Genomic DNA, 5,257 nt, shown 5'->3' on the forward strand with positions numbered 1-5,257 from the left:
ATGGCTGGTAGTGCTGGTGAGGATCTGAGACAGAGAGGATATTGGGATGGGTGGATTTCAGTGTAGCCAAAAGCAGCTTAGGAAGACGCTGGGTCCTGGGTGTCACTCTCCCAGCCGCTTGGTCTCTGTGACCTACTCCAGTCAGCACTTAAACCTCAGCTTACACACACACACACACACACAACACACACACACACACACACACACACACACACACACACAATTACTGAAGGCCAGTTTATCTATCAAACCAGCATTTGTCCTCTGGGGCACGATGTGTGATGGTAAAATGTGTGTGCTTTATGCTTGCAAACATCATGGCAGTGTTTGCATGTATGTATAGTCTAAGCAATGCACATTACATCTGTGTGTGTGTGTGTGTGTGTTTGAGTGAGTGAGAGAGAGGTGGTCAGAAACAGTCTGTCAGTCTGTTAGACGGCGAGGAAGATACAAGACTCAGTGACCACCAACACAGGCGTGGGGGTGGAGGTGTTACAGACAGACTAGTATAGACGAGGAGTACAGTATGGTATTGCACAGTACAGTGCGGCGCAATGTGTTTTTTGCAGGTCAGGCTAGTTGTTGAGTAGCGTCACTGATAATGGATGATGGTGATATGGTGTAGTACAGTACGAACTATTCGTAAATATAGCTACGAAAAGCAGTGCACTGAAATTGGTATGTATTCGATGTGTTCATTGCTGCACGCACTACATTGACTGCAGCTGTCTCATGGCAGTTCGTGATATGGTCACGTTATTGAATCTATTGAGTCGTGGACAGGACACGATAATGTTGGGGGTTTTTTGTACGGTGATTACGAATTTTAAAGCATTGTTTTTAAATGGGAAGCACATTTCCTGATCACAGAACGATGACGGTAGCGAGTAGTATTGATAAGGCAAAAGTCCTCGCAGAGAGGTTGGTCGGGGTGGTGGATGGGTCAAACAACACAGGACTTTCACCCCGGAGACCGGGGAACGCGTCCCGCGTGTTGCAGTTCCTTTCCTCGTTATTCTCTTCCTAACCGCAACCGTCCCGCCGTTGTGTTTATCTGTGTTATTTGCCCCCAGCGGTGCCTTCCAGGCAGCGCTGCCTGGAAGGCACCGTTGGGAGGCACTGGTTATGGTTATGGTTAGGGTTAGGGTTAGGGTTTGGGTTAAGGTTAGGGTTAGGTGCCTTGAAGGCACCGGTCGCAGCGCTGCCTAGAAGGAGCAGTTGGGGGCAAAAAACACCATTGAGCCGCTGTTGTCGGCGTGTCCCGCATGTGACGGTTCCTTTCCCCGTTGTTGTGTGCCCCTGCGCCGGGGAATCGCGTCCCACGAGTGGCGGCCCGTCCCATTGTTGTGGCCGGCGTGCGCTGTTTCGTTTCCCCATTGTTGTGTGCCCCTGCGCCTGGGGATGCGCCCGGGGATCGCGTCCCACATGTGGCGGTCCATCCTGTTGTTGTTGTTGTTGCCGGCGTGTGGTACCTCATTTCCCCGTTGTTGCGTCCCCCAGAGCAGGTTCGAAAATCGTGACCTGTAGGCCTACACGTTCAAAATTCGTGACGTGTACACGAAATAAACGTCAAAATCGTGACCTGTACACAAATCAATAAATCTAAATAACGTGAATATTTCACGACCAGGCGTGAGACCGGGTTGAGAGGGCCGTGGTCCGCGTAGGGAGGAGTTTGGGGTGCAACGCAACAATTCAAATGATATCCTATATACGAAACTACAGCAACCGCCAGGCCAGTCACGTAACAACCTGTCACATGACTTGGTACATTTAGCGTTCTTTACAATTAAATTTAGCTGAGAAAACGTTACCGGGTACAGGGCACCGTGAGGGGCTCTGTCATTTCAGCGGCCGTTGCCGTTGAGTTTAGCTGACAAAAGTGGATCGTCATGCAACAGCGATGGTTACATTTAAAACGACTAATTAATATTAGAAAAAATGTACACCACATTAAAACACCGGTCCCCTTAAGTAGTACTCCCGGGAAACAAACTACACAATTCCTGGGTGAAAGTCTTGTGTTTTCCCAGGGACACAAACACTGCTCCCCCGCTTAAAGCTCATGACGCACCCATCCACCCCGTAGGCTGTTCTCATGAACCAATCGTACATAGTATGTAAGTACGCTGTAATAGACAGATGGTTGCTACATTTCAGGAAAACCAGATATCTAGTGTCTCAGTAAGGTGTTGGGCTACCAGAAAAAGCTTCAGCGCTACGTAGCATTGATTCTCCAAGTGTCTGGAAGACTACTGGAGGGATAGACACTATTCTTCCAAAAATAAATCCCTAATTTGATGTTTTTATGATAGAATTGGTGAATACTGATGAAACATGCCAGTCCAAAATCTCCCATAGGAGTATTATTATATTAGTATACATAGAAGTAGTATTTAAGCACGGTACTGCATGACATAGAGCTTAAACGATCAGACAATGAATCAAGTAGTCGATAGTTGCAGATTCATTTTCTGCCTATTTTGATCATTATTTGAGTCATTTTCAAGCAAAAACATCACCTAGTTTTAGGTTCTTAGGTGTGACGATGTGTTACTTTTTTCATTTGAAAAACAAACTGAACAGTCAATTAATCAAGAAGATTATTGGCAGATTAATCCATATTGAAAATAATTGTGAGTTGCAGCCTTAGCACGGAACAATATAGTTGAGTGTTTGAACTTAAAGGGGCTACAAAATGGTTTGAAGAGAGCGGAAAACATGTGGATCGCATACATTTATTACACGCAGTATGCCTTTTAATATACAGGGAAAACCTTTCTTTGGCTTAGGGTAACTGTTCAATTTCAAATAGAGTGTGTGACGTGCCAGTTCAAATGTTCTTAACAATGTATGTTTTTGATTTTTGTTTAAGGAACACCCCGAATAAAATGTCATCACATTAGGATGCATTTGAATTTTGTCAAACTGGGACAAAAAAACGCCCCAAAATTTTGCTATGAGAAATGTTTTGGTTGATTCCACACAGGTCTGCTTCTGCATAAGCAAATATTTCTGTATAGTATGTTTACCCTATAGTCTATAGTATAGTATAGAATAGCACTGACATGGATCCATGGTGTCTCCCAACAGGCCATTGACTGAACATTCACATCAGAAAGCACAGTGTAAAGTCTAAAGTCTGTTCTTATGATGACCTATGGCTAACAAACATGAACTTCAAAATGAATTATTGAGGTGACCATAACGTGTAGCAGTACAGTTTATCCATTTTCCATCCACCATGTAGCTACTCATCCATCAAGAAAGTTACAGCTATATAGCTGCAAAGCCATGTCCACTGCAGGGGCCTCAGCCAGGGAGACATAAAGGGCCATATGCTCGACTTACTGTGGAGAAGGCTTTAAACGACTACCTCACCTACCTTTATATTGAATAAACCATCAGTTTAAGCTCCTATCAAGCCCACTAATATAAATTCAATTCAACCATCATAATCATTGTATATGAAAAATGATTATGATGGTTGCATATTTCCTGGAGTGATGTTTTCCTGAACATGCATTTAGTTTGTAATTGCTGTTTTCTCCTACTGGAGGTCAGTTGAGATATTTTCAGAAGCTATCAGAAGCAGCCACAGTAAAAAAAAAAAAAAGATCACAATACCGTATAGGCTATTGATAACATCGCTGTTACTCAAACACAAGCAGAAATCAGCAGATTGCATACATGAGATCATGAATTATGAACGTGAAAACCATGTGCTGATTTTTCCCCTGCTCGCCTCTCAGCTTGTGCTAGGAGGAGCTGTTAAATGTTGCTGGGGGGGGGGGGAGGATGCATGCGGGGGAAGAGAGCCACAATGCTACCGGACAGCCGGAGCACTCACCTCTGTCCCGGGGGCTCCGTGAATTCACCGAGTCCCGTCGCCCCCTTCCCCCCCGGCGTGGTCGCGTGTGCTGCTCCAGTTTCGCGGTGCACCGTCTCTTTAATCCATCTCCAGCGACTCCCAAGTCACCCCGAAATCCAAAACCCTCCACTAATATTTAGAGAGCGCTCCGGCGTGAGGCTATTCTGGGATCACTAAAGGAGACTGGGAGAAGGAGGTTGGATGGGAGTAAGTGGGGAGACATACAGAGGAGGAGCACGGATGGCGAGAGAGAGAGAGAGAGAGAGAGAGAGAGAGAGAGAGAGAGAAGAGGAGAGAGAGGAGAGGAGAGGGAGGGTTGCTGATGGTGGAAAGTCCAATTTGCGGCACTTGCTGGCAACGCGTTCCTCCTTTCTATTTCCTGGCTTTGGATAAGTGAGAAATTCACGTGCGTCCAGCCGGTGTCTCCCCTTCACTCGCACCTGCAAGTTTTCTTATTTCCCATAGAATGTATAACACGGATACATTTGATATTCCAAAAATAGCTTATTTTCTATGCAAGGCATCCGTCACACGGTTTTCGGGTACGCAGGCAGCCTCACTGCGCGCACATACACACACAAAGGCATAGGGGGCGAGCAGGGTTTGGGAGGGGGAGGAGGAGGAAGAGGGGTACAGGGGGAGGAGAGTGTGGTGTGTGTGCTCTTATGGTGGGGGGAGGAGACAGTCTGGTCCACACATACACACTTCTCTCCTTTCCCTGCTGAATTCCTGTTTCGGGGCTACCGCCGTGAGGCGACCGAGACAAAGGGGTACATTTTGGAAGATGTGTGTGCATGTGTGGAGTAAATGCGGCCTGCGCATGTGTGCGTAAAAGCGAGGGGGGGGGGGGCGGTTTTAAAGATAACCTCTCAATTATAAGCAGGAGCCAATTTCATTGTTATTATGCTATTAGGCTCAGCACCAGATAGGCTGCGCCTCGTGCAAATACCATCAGATTGGTTTGTTTGAACCTCAACTTCTTTTTCTTGCCAGGGACGATGGCTGTCTCGGCCTTTGTTTACTCTAGAGGGGTGTGGCAGGCGTTTGACCACTGTGGTGCATTTGGATTCTGCCCGGAGGATCCGGTACGGAGCTCGTGGACACGCGCGCACGCACCGTTTAAAAAGCCAACACATTCACATTAAGAAACATTCGCAGACACCTCCTGGTTTCACTGACTCATCATGAATGACATTGCAGCAATTAACATCAAAGAGTCGGCTGTACGTGCACTTGTGCGTGCATGTGTTGCGTTTGTGGCACACGTGCACTTCTGTGGTTGCTGAAGATGTTCTCTGTAAGAGATCCATATCTTTTGCTCCCACGGTTATCAATTCTTAATAAGGGCTTAAAACTGAACTTTTACATCCATTTAGCACTCCTGTC

General features: G+C 46.4%; 1 protein-coding gene across 1 annotated transcript in view; it reads right to left on the bottom strand.

Annotated features, from left to right (window-relative positions):
* Positions 1-4,422, bottom strand: part of plppr3a (phospholipid phosphatase related 3a) — a 23,197-nt gene extending 18,775 nt beyond the window's left edge. Inside the window, exon 1 of the mRNA XM_039786994.1 lies at positions 3,851-4,422. The gene's annotated coding sequence lies outside the window, so the exon portion shown is untranslated. The remainder of the gene's footprint in view (positions 1-3,850) is intronic.
* Positions 4,423-5,257: the final 835 nt, after the last annotated feature.

This window comes from Perca fluviatilis, chromosome 20 (genome assembly GCF_010015445.1).
Source record: "Perca fluviatilis chromosome 20, GENO_Pfluv_1.0, whole genome shotgun sequence".
Taxonomy (NCBI): Eukaryota; Metazoa; Chordata; class Actinopteri; order Perciformes; family Percidae; genus Perca; species Perca fluviatilis.